We start from the raw sequence: 14,621 nt of genomic DNA, 5'->3' as shown, positions 1-14,621 counted from the left end.
CTGGGGACAGAATTAGAACTGTTTTTAGAGTTGTGATGTGGAGCACCACCCCCCCCCCCCCCCCCCCCCCCCCCTTTAGTAAAATCTGTGGCTTTGCAGGGAAATGTGAATGTGGCCAGCAAGCCTTGTGGATCCCTACAGAGCTTGAAGGAGCAGGGTCTTGAATCTCATGCCTTGCAGAAGCTTTGCTGTAATGAGCTCTTGCCTGGGTGTTTACCCTGGCCCTCTACTGTCTGGAGCAAGAAGTAAAAAGGAAAGATAACAATGGGGAGTCTTCAGTCTGTCTTCCTCTGGCTTTTGAGGCTCTTTCCATGTGTGCCATTGAATGTGTGCATACTGGTGGGAAGCTGTGGGTGAGAAAAATTTCCCTATGCTCTGAGAAAAATGAATTTTACTGTGGGATTGCTAACTTTCTACTGCTGTTAATTTTCTAACTTTCATATTCTGCTACTATCGTTGTCATCATAGTAAAGGGATTGCAGCATGCTTGGCTGTAGGCCTAAAAGCAAGGGGTGTCTTCATTTAAGAGTAAAATGGGGTATGCAAGAACAACTTGCTCTTTGACTGTCAATGCCACTGACTTTACTGTGCCTGAATGTGGAATAAATCAGGAGTTTCTTTTAGCAACCTGTGGAGCTGGGTGTGTGGGATCTGGACAGGCAGGCAGCAGGATGGGCAGCTGGCTGAAATGCCTGACCCAGATCATCTCTCTCTCATGTCACTGGTTCACTAATCTATTATACTTGCCAAAATATTTCAAGTATTGTGAATCTTCTCAGTGAAATTAAATGACAGTGATAAAAGTTTTCCAGGGAGGTTTAAATTCATCATCCTTGAGGACTGCTTCAGTTAAATCTGCCCTTCTGTGATTTTTGGTTGCATTTACAGCAGAACTGTTTTTGGACGAGGGAGGAAAGACTGGCATAAAGGGGCCACAAGTGCCAGCTTTCATTCCAGCTCATCATCATCAGGTACTGGAGGTTTGTTTGAAGAGAAAAACATCACTTGCAAGTTTATCAGTTTAAGAAACTGAGAAAAAAAGTGGAATGCATGAAAATGGTAGACGTTATTTCTAGAGCTGTAGCATCAGCCCCATTTAGTGCATTTCTGAAAACCTTTCTTACATAACACCACTGGGTAAATTCAGCTCTGCAGAATTTGGCCTTCAGTAAATATTTTTAGGTCTATTTATAGTCTGTTAATATGACAGGGTAAAATTTTTACAACAGAAATGCTTTTTTTCCACAGCTTCAAGTATTGTCTGTTTATTTTGGGCAGCAAAGGATTATTTAGCTTGACTTTTGCATCAATTAGGATCTCAGTGCTAATGTGGTGTCAGCAATGGGGGTAATGGTGCTGTGTAAACCAGAAAGATTGAAGCTTTGATGGAGGCTTCAGCCCTGGCAGTCAAAATAAATGATAGTTTTATTTTTATCACTGAGGAGCAATAAACATATCCCTACAACATGGCTGTGAAGTTAATTTTCAGAGGAGATCTGCACTTGCATTAAAGTCTACGGTTATCTGGCAGTAATTGTTTTCCCTGCATGGCTTCTTTTTAGAAGGCCTACGGGCTATTTATGATAAATCTGTTGAAATTTTGTATCCTCCTGCTTTACAGATTGCTCTTGGCCAGGATATATTTTAAGTCCTGCCTGTGGCTGTTACGTAGTTGTGCAGCCTCAGGTGAAAATCAGGGGAGGAACCATGATGCAGAGGTGGAGAGCAGGATTCATCTGCCTTCACTCAGATGCCCAGCTTTGAGTTGTCTTGGTCAGATCTGGTCCCTCTGGCTCTGTTTATAGCCACTGAAGGGAACTAGGCTCCTGCCAAGGGGGACTCACCTGGGGCTTTGAGGGGACACTGACACAGCCCCCAGCACAGTGGGGTTGGCAGCTCCAGTGGGGATGGCCAGCAGCAGCCAGGGTGACCTCGTGGGTACACCAGGACTCCTCTTATTTACATGGGGGATTGCAGAAACAAATTATCATCTGCACCATGTCAGAGGACACTCTTGGCACTGGTGTCTGAGGTTCACATGTTGCCTCTGCCCACCTGTTGGCAGCTCAAGCCTGCCATGATCTTTAATCCCCATTTCCTAGCTTGGATTTGAGAAGGTTGGGAAGGGAACCATGCAAGCATGTATCTGCTTGGACTGCATGCCCCTTTAAGATTGCATGCCCCTTTAGAGCTATGAAAATCATACTTTTGATCTTCTACAGAAGAGGGACCATGTATTTTATCCTTGATCCTTTTACATGCTACAGAGCATGTAAGATAGAATGAACTAGTGAACGCATTGGACCTTTGAAATATTTCTCTGGTTTTATTTTTGTTATGTGGTAACACAGGTATGTGCAATCAAGCTTCCAAGTGTATAATCTCCATAACAGATTGATTTGAGTTGGTCTGCCAAGTTGGAAATTGTTGGAAATTTGTATTAATCATCAAAACTTCAGTGGTTCTCCATGATATTTTTAAATATTTTTGTTTCTTATGTGTCTGATATGACTACTGTTTGTAATGCACCTTCATTGCCTACATAATGCTGAAAACGAGGGGGTTTTGGTGTCAGGATGGAAATTTATGGCTAGTTCAGATAAAATAAAAATCTGTTGCTCACAACTCGTTTTATTCTTTTTGGTGACAGTACTGAAATGTATTTTATAGGGTTTCTGTCTCTAAGGCTTTAATAGAACATCACAAGTTTTTACACTAAATCCTTGATTCTGCAAATAATGGTTAGTACAGGAGTTACTCTAACAGAGCTATGCAAATGGTTTGCTTTGCTTTATTCTTTCTCTACGTGGGGTTCAATTTTTGCAGTGTTACAAGAATCCCCAAAAAAATTTTTTGTTATGTGTATTACAGCATTTCTCCAAATTAGGCGTTTTCTTGTGAATTATTGCCTGAGCCATTAACACAAGACTTGAGGTGAAAGACTGTGCTGAAGCTGATAAAACTGCACAATAACTTGCATATTAGATATTTAAGAAATCTGAATACTGTTCTTCACTGTGGTCCATTTAAGGACACCTTTGACACCAATGTCACCCCAAGTGTGCACAGGACTCCTGAAAGTTTCAGCCCTGAAACTCAGATCTGGAGCAGTGTGAAGTTCTGCATTGCCCTGTGGCAGATCTGTTAGCTTAAGGCTGGTTGAAGGAAGCCACCAAAATTATGTTTTATGTAAATAATGTTAATTAACAAAGATGTGTGGTTCGTTCTTGGTACAGTGGTGTGAATGCAATTTTCTTCACTTATGAGTGTGTTGGGTTGTTACTCTGAGGAGAACTTTTCCACTGTGGCATTTTTGTGTTGAGAGGAGGGATAAAAATCCTGCCCTGTGATCCAAGTAAAACTCGGAGCAGCCATGACATTGTGGATCAGAGCACTACAATACAAGTTTTAGGGCAATGTTTTTCACTAGGTACTCATCTGTTCAGAGGGAAATTCTGTGCGCACTGTCACAGGTCCCTGGTGATGTGTGTCTTGGGCTGAAAAGCAGAGAGGGTTTTGATTTAGGCTTTGCTCTTGAGGCTAATTATTTTCTGTCTTCTGGGTGTTTGTGCTCTGTATTCCACTGTTCCCCTCCAGGCTCTTCACTCCTGCCTATTTTCATGGGATACTGACTCTGTGCCAGGGTGTGTCCAGATCCAAGACATCCTTATTTCTGCTGGACTGTGTGTTGCATACACACACTTGAGGGAAGTATCCCTGGTCCCACTGGAGCTGGTGCAGGGCTGGCACCCAGGCTGTTGGTCTCAGTGAGTCCTGGCTGTGTGAGCTCAGGGATGCCCTCCATGCAAGGTGCAACGTGTTTAATTAACAGCTGTGCTTCGTTATAAAGTTGACTGATTTTTTTTAAACTCACTATAGGACATATGTGGTAACTGTTAATTGCTACACTGACAACTGAAAATACAGGAAACACAGCAGTTGGCTATAATGCTGCTCAGGCATGTTCTTTGCATCCTATTTTAACAGTTATATCTGTTGAAAATAAACATCTATTTGAATGATTAATTTTCTTCAGGCTACATAAAGTGATGTATTTTTGGCTTTTTGTTAAAATGTAATTACTGGTGTTTGAGGAGAAAAGAGTCAGCCACGTCAGACCTATGGCTAAATAATACCTTAAAACTTCCTTTACATGTATAATCTTCTGGCATTGTCATCTCAAGTATGCACTAATTAACCATTGCAGCATCTTAGGGAGTTAAGTTTCTACTTAACATGGTTCTGTAAAATTGTTTTAGTTCCAAACTTTGCTAGTAACAACATCTAGGATCATTAAACGGGAACTATGGGTGAACTTTGAAGTCCATGGAGTGTCTTTGGGATGTTTTTGGATTTGTGTGGGTTTCTTTCACTCTCTAATATTCTTTGCAAGTAGAATTAGATCTGTAACTAAAATGTACTGGTTTTGAGCTTTTGTCATCTTGAGCTGGTGGGCAGCACTGTTGTATCTGGTATCTGCTTAGGTGACAGAAGTATGGTTTGTGAAACCAGGGGAGCTGAGGAGGCTGTCAGGGAGAGGGCTGGGAGAAGTCATTTGCTGCTGTAGAGAGAGCGATTTCTATATTCTGTGCAGAAACAACGTAATGGATCTAAATTTGGGTTCTGTTTTTCCTGTTTTGGAGACTAAAACCCTTTCCTCTCCGTTCCTACTGCTTATCTGGACTCTCAGGGCAGATTCTACAACTGAAGGTGCTGGCTGTCTCATTTGTGTTTATTTGCTGTGGAAGTTTAGTGGAGCGAGTGGGTGCTCCTTGTTTTCCTCAGTGCCAGCTCCTCCTGGTGAGATTAAGTGGGGGAGAATGGGCTGGGCAGAGATTTCCATCAGCAGGGCCCTGGATTTCCTGGTTATTCTGTGACCCACATATGTTGGGCCCCTGTTGTGACATGTGATTTTTCTGCTCTTCGGTGGAAACCGATTGTGCACAAAGCCCCCTTTGAGATGTGAATAGATGAAAGGAGATGAAACAGCTGGTTTGGTTTTATCCTGTTCAGGTCAGATTTTTTGTAGTCATGGCGCAGCATTAATAGTAATAAAACCAGCTGTTGTATACCAGAAAACTTGCCATAAAAGGGACATAATTACAGAGGGGGCCAGTACTGTCATTAACCTGTTATCACTTCAAAGCAGAGATCTTAAGTTTTAAGAAATTATGAATGGCTATGACATTACTATTAAAGTATTTGCATCGATTGCTTTTGTACTTGAAAGGGGGAAGCAGAGATCATCCTTTATCCTGGAGCATCATACAGACATACTTGAATGCATACATAAAAAACCACCTCATGTCACAGGGATAAAGAGTTAATAACTAACATCTAGCTCTCGAGGTTTTAGTAGAAAAAGCAGTCTAGAGCAGTCAAGGATCAGCAAAACCAGGAGGGTGTGAAGTCCATAGTGGAGAGAGAGAAACAGATACCAGGTGAGTGGAAGGAGAAGGGTGTAGGCTGTGGAGTAAAATTAAAACTCCAAGCCAGTGCATTGGCCAGGCCCTTCTGCAGCTCTCCAGCTTGTACCCTTTGGCACCTAGTAGCAAAACCATGAAGGGTCACTGGTACCAATTGTGCTGGGGTCATTTTTTTAATGGAAAGCATAATAAATTCAGCACTTGAGTACAGCACTTACACTGCACACAGGAATCTGGATTCATATGAGCCAATTAGTGGAGACTGATGCAAATCAAGATTTGATTGTAGATATGTTTTAAAGCAATATTAGCTATATTTAGTCTAATCCTCTCCTGCGTTATGTCTGTTCTTCTTTTCTTCTGGGATATGAATAGATGTCCTTCTGGGCAGGGTATTTAGGATAAGGCCTTCAAGTGAAGCCTGGGAATTTTGTATTAAGAGTTACAAAAAGCATATCACTGGTTCTGTGTATTAGATTCATAACCATCTGATTCTTTCAAATATGTCTACCAGTTCTTTGGCTTCACTCTTCCTTGGGAATTCAGTAAGTATCTAAGAGCTCAGGAAGGGATGAATTATACCTGATCTTGTTTATAAATGCACACTGAGATCACCTATAAAGTTTTCTAAGATAGTTGCCCATCTATACATCTCCCAGATAAATTCCTAGTTAAGGAATTAACTTCATTGGACTTTGACTTATTTTCTTTGAAGACCTGAATATGACTTTTAATGTCTTATTTTTCTAGAATTTCTTAGCAATTTTAATTTGCGTCACCAAACATGGAGACAAATCTCTACTTTTAGGTTGGATGAGAAATAAGGTCAGCCAGAAATATGAAGTGATTTTGAGATCCAGCTCTGCTTTCTTTTTTTTTTTTTTTTTTTTTCTGCTTTAGGGGAATTTTGAACTCTGGTTCATATTGTCTGTAATCCCCACCTGCCTTGTGCCAGGTGGTGGCAGAGCTCCTCTAAGAAAGCTGTTGAGCTGCTGTTCCAGTCTGATGTTAGTCAAGTGGAATTGAAAACAATACAATGATTTTAAAAAGGATTTAATCTGTTATCACCTGAAGAACTCCAGAGAAGTATTTGATGTAGTCTTTAAACTTAATGTGCTTGGCCTTGCCAGAGTTTAGTTGGTATTTTAGGTCACAGGGTAGAGCGTCTATTGCAAGAGGTTTTAAGAGTTTTTTTCATATGCAACAAACAAAAAGAAACATAACGACTATTTATTTTATTATTTGTCTGTAATGCATGTGATGATTGCTGTCAAAAACAAGTGCAACATTATTATTTGTAACTTACATCTGTTACCTGACTCATGTGTTAGCTGAATTGATGTTTCCTGGCGATCGTGATTCTTCTGTGATCAGTCCTGCAGCAGCACTGATGCAACCCCCAGGGCCCTGGGGTGTGTGCCTTGGACAGGAGGAACCTGCTGGGCTCAGGCGGGGAACAAAGTGCACAGGGCCAAGGGGCCTTTTCTGCCAAAATGTGGGAAGTGCCTTCCCCGTATTGATCAAGCAGACTTGAGATTGTTAATTATCTGTAAATGATGCAAAGCAGGATATTAGCTGAAGGTATGGCTGTTTTAAAGGTAGCTGCAGTGCCAGCTGCTGTTTCAGGTTATTGGCTTCCTACATCTGCTCATAGACATCTCAAGTTATAACTGGAAAAACTTCTTTACTTGTAGGTGGGTAATATGAGCTGTGTAGCTACATAATGGTCACAGGGGTGTGTGTGGGAAGGTGTACGTGTGTTTATGGATATAAAGTAAATATTTATGCTAGCAACACCAACTCAGTTTCCAGTAGAACAGAGAAAGCTCACTGGCATTTTGTATTGACTGTGAAACTGCTATGGAAAGATTTTAATTTATTGCATATGACCTATTAGCCCTAAATGCAAACTGGCCAACTTATGACATACCTAGGGAGGGAAAAGGGAAGGGCAAGCACAGATAAGTTTCTTGGACTCCAGGAGTGAAGAAACAGGATCTTTCACCAGCTGGGGCAGGGCTGTGTTACAAAATTGGATGCAAGGAGTCCCAACAATGGTCAGGAGTGAAAGTGTAGAAGTTAATCTACACTGTTCAATTTGCTACTCTGAAAATTTAAGTCATGTTTTCAATCTTTTTTTTTTTTTTTTTCCTGAGGCTTTCCCCTATTTACTTGTTTTTATCTCCCTCTTCCATTAATCCTTGCTGAGTCTAAATTCTTTTAATTCTTTTAATATCAGGACAACAAAAAAGTAAACTTAGCTGTCCCTGAATGTATTCTTTTTTTAAATCATATTATTTCTTCCTCCTGCACAACCATTAATGTGTATCCCTTTTGGTGAGTGAATGTTTTATTCAATCCATAGTGCTAAAGAGCTGGTCTACCCTCTAGAGGGATTTAAACAAAGTGATTTAAATACTTTTTTCTTTTTTAAGAAGACAGTCTTCAAAGAAAACAACGGCAGTGACATAGAGCAAGATTAAAACCCCATGAGGCTATTCTTGTCAACTTTAATATTCAAAAGTCAGAATATTTAATGTTTTCTGCTCCGTGGGAATTCTTTTCTGCTAGATAGCTTTCTGCCAAATTTTTCAGGGTGTCCTGGTTTCAGCTGTGATAGAGTTAATTTTTTTCCTAGTAGCTAGTACAGTGCTGTGTTTGGGATGTAGGATGAGAATAATGTTGATAATACAGTGATGTTTTAGTTGTTGCTGAGCAGTGTTTACACAGTGCCAAGGTCTTCTCTGCCTCTCACCCCACCAGCCAGGAGTCTGGGAATGTTCAAGAGGCTGAGAGGGGACACAGCTGGGACAGCTGACTCCAACTGACCATTTGGAGTCATGTTCAGTGTAAAAATTAGGGAGAAAGTCAGCCAAGGTCTGCACTTGGCACCTGGCTGGGCATCAGTCAGTGGATGGTGAACAATTGCATTTTGCATCTCCTGTTTTGTGTATTTGGTGATTATTAGTACTACTACTTCAATTCCTGACCTTTTAAACTGTCTTTATCTCAACCCACAGATTTTCCTTTTTTTTTTTCCTAGCTCCTTCCCCTGTCCCACTGGAAGGAGGAGCAAATCATAGAGGCTTGGTGATGCTTAGGTACCTGCCTGGTAAAAACCACAGCAGTCTATCCAAAATACTAAACATTTAAACTGCCATTAGAAGAGTGATCTGTGAGGACACATTGGTAATGCTGCGGGATCAGTGGCCTGTATCCACTCTCATTAATAAAAATCCTTCAAAGTTTGCACATTTTTACTTTCATCAGACAATGACTTCACTTTCTTTGTTTTACGGGATCATCAGCAAGGCACACAAGCAAGACCTTGTTCATCTGGTCTTTTATTCCATTGCATATCTGAATCTTTGAATGTTTGCAACTGAGCGGTGATTTGAAGTCTGGTTTGATGGAGAAGATAGTGTAGCTTTCAAGAGGTCAGGCTGCAGAAAGCAGGAAAACTGTTTATTAGCTTCTTGGGAGAATGCACACAATGGGCATCTGATCTGATGAAAGCAAAGCTACGTGAGTGTTACCCTAAAGAAAGCAATGGCAGTATTTTGTGTCCTTAGATCTGACCACATTTGCTGGGCACTGCTACATTAAACAGAAGGCTCGTCCCTTAGAGTTCACTGTTCTTCTGCAATCTGTTGATTCTTCTAACTAATGGTGGAAAGTTGGATGGGTAACACCAGTAAAGACTTTTTTTTTTTTAAGCATCAACCACATTCTTGGTTTTCTTGGATCCCTAACACAGAGAAAAGACTGATCTCCACCTTAGCAACAATTACCTATATCCCTTTGTGGCTTAATTGCAAAAGGGAAGCAGGAAGACTTGTGTTCTTGGGCACCAAGTGTGTGCTGCACATTCCTGCTGACGTCTCTGTTGTCTGGGGTGATCATGTTACCTTGACAACCAAGAACATCCCTGTTTTCGGGGCTGGTCCCTGAATCTCTTTGTGTTGTACAAACATCACTATTTTTTGTTAGAGGTGCATCAATTTTTCTTCCACACTCTGCAAGTTGGACATCTACAAACTATCCCAGCAGAACAAGAAAGAGATCTCCTTCTAGGAAGATTGATGACAGAGTGCCTCACCAAATGTGTATCCCATTTGCTTGCCAGATCCTGACTCCTTTGTACTTTCCTCCAAAGCAGTTTCCTATATTGCAGCCTTCCTTTAGTTCTGCAGAATGTAGTGATCCCAATTAAAGTCAGTTCCTGTTTTCTTTCTTCCATGTTAAATCTTTTGTGTTTTGTTAATTTTGGTCAGTCTTATGGTGTCACATGGCTGAAGCAATGAGCAGAGTGAGCTGTTTATTCTCTTGAAGCAGTCAAAAATAATAGAAACTAGAACCAGGGGGGAAATAATTTAACATTTCAAATCCTTAAGGAAATCACAGGCCTTTCTAAATGTAATAAGTACGTAAATTTTCTACAGGAACTATGCATTTGAAAACATCCCTGCAGACATCAGTCCAGATTTGATTTTTTCCTGAATCTTTTTTCCTAGTGCAGAATAAGAAGTTTAATTACCTAGTAAAGTATTTCTTTCATGTAACAGATCACTTTAGTTTTTGAGAAAGCTATACTGCAGGCCAGTGTCTCAAGAGCCATGCATTCAGTTTCCTACTTTAACAGCTATTGATTTATTATCAAAATAGAGCATTTTGATCAATGTGATTTCTTGGTTGCTCATTTCTACAAATTAAACATAAGATTGTGAAAGTTTGTGAGTTAAAGAAATGCCCAATATGTGACAAAAATCTGAATACTGCTTCTTTGAACATGGCATTCCTTACTCAGGGCCGTTTAAATACTTCTAGCTGAAATGTGCATCATCTATGAAAAATTTGTCCTGTCTCCAGATGCCCAAGTGCCAACCCTATAAATTGAATGTCAGGCCATGTTTTTTGTGGCTCACACATTCCAGCCAGGAATAGCAGCTTTGCAACTGGCATTTAACTAACCAGTCTAATGGTGTATGACCCAGAAACAATCTAGTTCCTGCATTCAGTTTCTGTTGGATTTTGCATTGCAAAGAGCTGCAAATGAGGAGAAAAGTAATTTTAATTTCTAAAGCAGCCAGAGCTGATCTGTGTGTCACATGTAGAGCATGTCTATTAAGAAAAGGTGGTTTTCTCATGTCTGCTTTGCTGAGCATCAGCACACTGTTTAGACCATGAGACTGGTTTTCTGTGGCTAACCTTCATGAATAAAGTGTGACTTTGCTAACTGTGAATTTAAAAATAGTTCAGTTTTCCTTCCCCCCAGAATATGTTAAAATGATTCCTTCTATTTTTCTTACATGTAACTGCTAGTCAGAAGATGTTCAGATGTCAGCAGTCATCTCACTTCTTACATGGATCTAAAATGTCACCAGAGCTGCCACCATTTGTCTTTGAAGTTCTCTATCTTATGCACGATGTGGTAACTCCTCATTTTGAGAATCAGGCCTTTGGCTACTACTTGCTGTGCAACTAGGGCTTGTGTTGCTGAGATCCTTGGGTTGGTACACTGCAATGGATGCAGAACTGATGGTAATAAATAATAGTAATAGAAAGTGGGGTTTGTTGAGGTTTCTGGTCCTTAGGTCGAAGCCTTTTCACTTGGGATTGCAGAAAGGAACTTGACTGCTGATGTTCTTAGGAAATGGGGTTTGGATTGACATAGAGAGATTGTCCAGCCTGTTCCCTACTCTTCGTCTGGAATCAGCTGCACAATATCTCATTTAGGTGATTTACAAAACTATTACCTGGGCACTAAATGGGGCACAGATGAAACATTCTGGACCTCTGTCATTCCTTAAGTAACTCCAGACTGCTTTAGGAGGTACTGAGATAATGTGTAGTGCCCTGAGCTGATTGCCAGGTTTCACCTGAGGTCTAGCAAAGCTGAGCAGTGTGGAAGGAGTATTCAATAGTTTTCAGGCTAAACACCTGCTTGTATTTCCAAAATGTGGTAATTGGCTGTTGTGCAGTTGCATGGAGTTACTGTGTGTCCTGCAGTTTTTTGTGTCTGTGGTGTTGTTCCTTCTCACACTGAACCATTGAGAAAACAAATAGGCTAGTATTGGCTAAAATATCACAAAATTTAGGTAAGCTCTTTAAGTCCATTGAATTTCCTGTTTGCTGTAAACAGATTATTGGAGATGTCATTCAGAATATTTTTTTTTCCAGCAGAAACACCTTGCTTTAAGAAGTTTTCATGTGGGGTCAGGTACATTGATTTTTTTTTTTCACTGGTCATGAAAACCTAGAAAAAATGGAATATAAATCTGAATTTGAACTTTATGGATATTTATCATATTTTTCTGCTATTACTCCTTTGTCTTCCCCCCTTTCCTCCCCTTCATTTTGTCTGTGAAACATGTAATATTAAGTAATTTTTTCTTATATGACAGAGGCACTTAAGTCCCAGTAAATTTGCTGGGCTTTGCACAGGGCTGTTTATTCTTATTGACATGAACAGGAAATGCACTTGTGTGTTTTAGGAGATTAGATCTGTCTTTTTTTTATGACAGCTCTCCATCATGTTTTATTCATCATAAATAAATGAGACTACTGCTGTTAGTTATAATTATTTTAAGATTTACTTGTGCATTTCAATAGATGGAGTAGTCAACAACATGGGGAAGATTTTTTTCCTTTTCAACAGAAAGAACATGGAAATATGGTACTTTTTTTTTATTCAGGATGACATATCACACCAAAGCTAGTGACAGGTGGGCAGAAATTAAATACAGCTTGGCCTCAGAACTGTCTACTTCCTTGAATTTGCAATTATATGATAATGTTAGTTCCTAGCTTTATAGGTTTTAATGCCTTAATGATTTTAAATCTAGAACTGAAGGGGAAAAAAAACCCTTTATATTATTTTATTTCAGAGTTATGTGAAGTCTGATGTGGTCTGGATCTTACTGTGGTTATTGCAGACTAACAGTACCCTACCAGGTCACTATGCTGAGTGTCCTGGAGCTTTGGTCATCACGCTTCAAATATGAAACTGAAGTTATGGTTGCCTCATCTTTGTTCCACCACGTGAAATACTAAAAAAATAGCCTGAATGCAATGTGATTTATGAGTTCTGTGGGTGCTGGAGGCAGTAAAGGAATGGAGATCAAGATATAAGGCCAATTGTTTGTGAACAGAACTTTTATTTCAGTACAGATGCTAGAGAGTCAAGGCTTCTTTCTTGACTTCACCCCGTTTTACTGTACAAAAATTTACATTAGCAATTCAGAAATTGCTGCTTTCTTTTCTTGGGAGCTGGTGTGCTGTGTGATGGTGGGTGATCTGGGAAGAAGAAAAGAGGAGAGTGATAGCTTTAAAATCTCCAGTGACACCAAATGCTAAATTTGAAATCTCTGTTTCTAAGTACAGTCCTTCTGCTAAAGGCTAGGAAATACAGGAAGGTGGTTTCATTTTTTCCCCCAGCCTTAAAAGCATCAAGTTTTACTTTGATAATTGAACCTCCCTGCATTCCTTTACAAGGAAACAATTGTGCTATTATTAGCACGATTAGCTGAAAAAGGCAAATATGTGGGAGTTCGGTTCCTGGTTCTGTTCCGTTTTCTTTTTTTTCCTATGACTGTACCTTCACCAGCCGCAGGCTTTTGCATATATTCATCTGTGTAGGCACAGCATAGGCAGGCTTCTGTGGAAACTAGTTCTTAAATGCTCTACAGTGAACTGTGCAGCAATAATATTAAAGATTCAATTTATTAAAGTAGTGTGACAGTTTCGTTGTGCATTTTTGGCAATTTCTGAAGTAGTGCATTTGCTACTTATTTTGGATAGGCTATGGCAAATCTTACACCCAGAGACTTGTACTTTGTTGTAGGAAATCAGCAGGACCCTTGGGGAGGAGGAATTGGTACTTGAGATTTCCTGGTGGAGGTGGGTTACTCAGAGGGAATCAGGGCTCTTGGATGTAAACAGTTGTGTTTTCCTATCAGTGCAGTTGTACTGTGCAAATTGACTTAGGCACAGCCTTTGCTGTGCATTTCATCAGGATTCAGGGGCAGCTTCAGTCTGAGCCCTACAGCAGCAGGTTTTCTGGAGGATGGAGCACACTCTCCTGAAAGCCTGATGCCTCACTGTACCAAAACAATGACAATGTGGTTGTCATCAAAGCCAGCAGCAATACAGCTTTGTAAGCATTGCTTTGCATGCAGTATTTCTTTTTAACTTCTGGGATAAATTTGCTCCTAATGTGTGATAAAAGTACTGAGTTGAAGGTATCCAGCAGTAACAGTTCGTACTTGTGTTGCAGTTTTTGTGTCCAAACTGTCCAGAAAAGCTTCCAGTGATCCTTTCTGCTTGATGGAGCACAACAAAGCTGATTGCTGCTGACCATGATTTTTTTTAGGAATCTTGGGCTATATTTTGTCTTTGTGACGGTTTCTCTACATGTTTCTTTGTTTATTGAGAAGTGCTGGCTACCCAGTCCGTTCCAGCTGTCCCCAAATCCCAAGGGAGTGTCCAGCAGCTGTGAGCAGCTGGAACAACTTGTTCTTGGGCCAGCCCTTTGCTTGGCGGTGCCTCGCTCTTGCACATCCTGGCCATGGTGGAGCGGGGCTGAGGTGGCTGAGGCAGGTACCCCTGTAATCCAAGGAATTGCTGGGCTGTGGCCTTGCTGTCTGTGCTATTGGGCAGGGCTGAAGACCAACCATATCTGAGGATTTTCCTATTTTCCCGAATTTATTGGCACCTGGGAAGCAGTTCCCTTGGGACCCACTGTATCCTTTTGTGTTGTTTTTTTTTTTCCTGCCAAATTGTACATTAAATACGTAAGTACTGATGTGGGTAGTAGAGAACAGAGCATGTAGATGCATATGTCAGACATATTTTCTTACTATTTTTGGCAGTATGTTTTCTCTGCCTGAAATAACATTTTGTATAGCTATGTCTCCATTGCTGCCAATCAAGCTTCTTTTCTATTCATAGAGTCTTAGATTTTAAAGCTGGAAAGCAACCTTAGATCCTCTAGTCTGTTCTCTTGTGTGAGACTGGTCATGGTATTTCATCCAGTTATTTCTAATTTAGTTAAAATGTAACTATTCAAAATGCCTCTGGTTCCGTTTAAAGAATTTTAGGTAGTCTTTCTGCTTCCCTCTTTATTGCTTTCTTCTCTTTCACATTCCAAAGGGTTTGTCTTCTGGTTGATATTTTTGCTTTTTTATGTCACATCCT

The 14,621-nt window shown here is 40.4% G+C and overlaps 1 protein-coding gene across 1 annotated transcript in view; it reads left to right on the top strand.

Annotated features, from left to right (window-relative positions):
* The window catches only part of DIP2C (disco interacting protein 2 homolog C), a 304,980-nt gene that overhangs the window by 76,245 nt on the left and 214,114 nt on the right, over positions 1 to 14,621 (top strand). The gene's annotated exons all lie outside the window — the stretch shown is intronic.

Source organism: Cinclus cinclus, chromosome 1 (assembly GCF_963662255.1).
Source record: "Cinclus cinclus chromosome 1, bCinCin1.1, whole genome shotgun sequence".
NCBI lineage: Eukaryota > Metazoa > Chordata > Aves > Passeriformes > Cinclidae > Cinclus > Cinclus cinclus.
The sequence above is the reverse complement of the archived record's forward strand: the minus strand, read 5'-3'. Positions and strand labels throughout refer to the sequence as shown.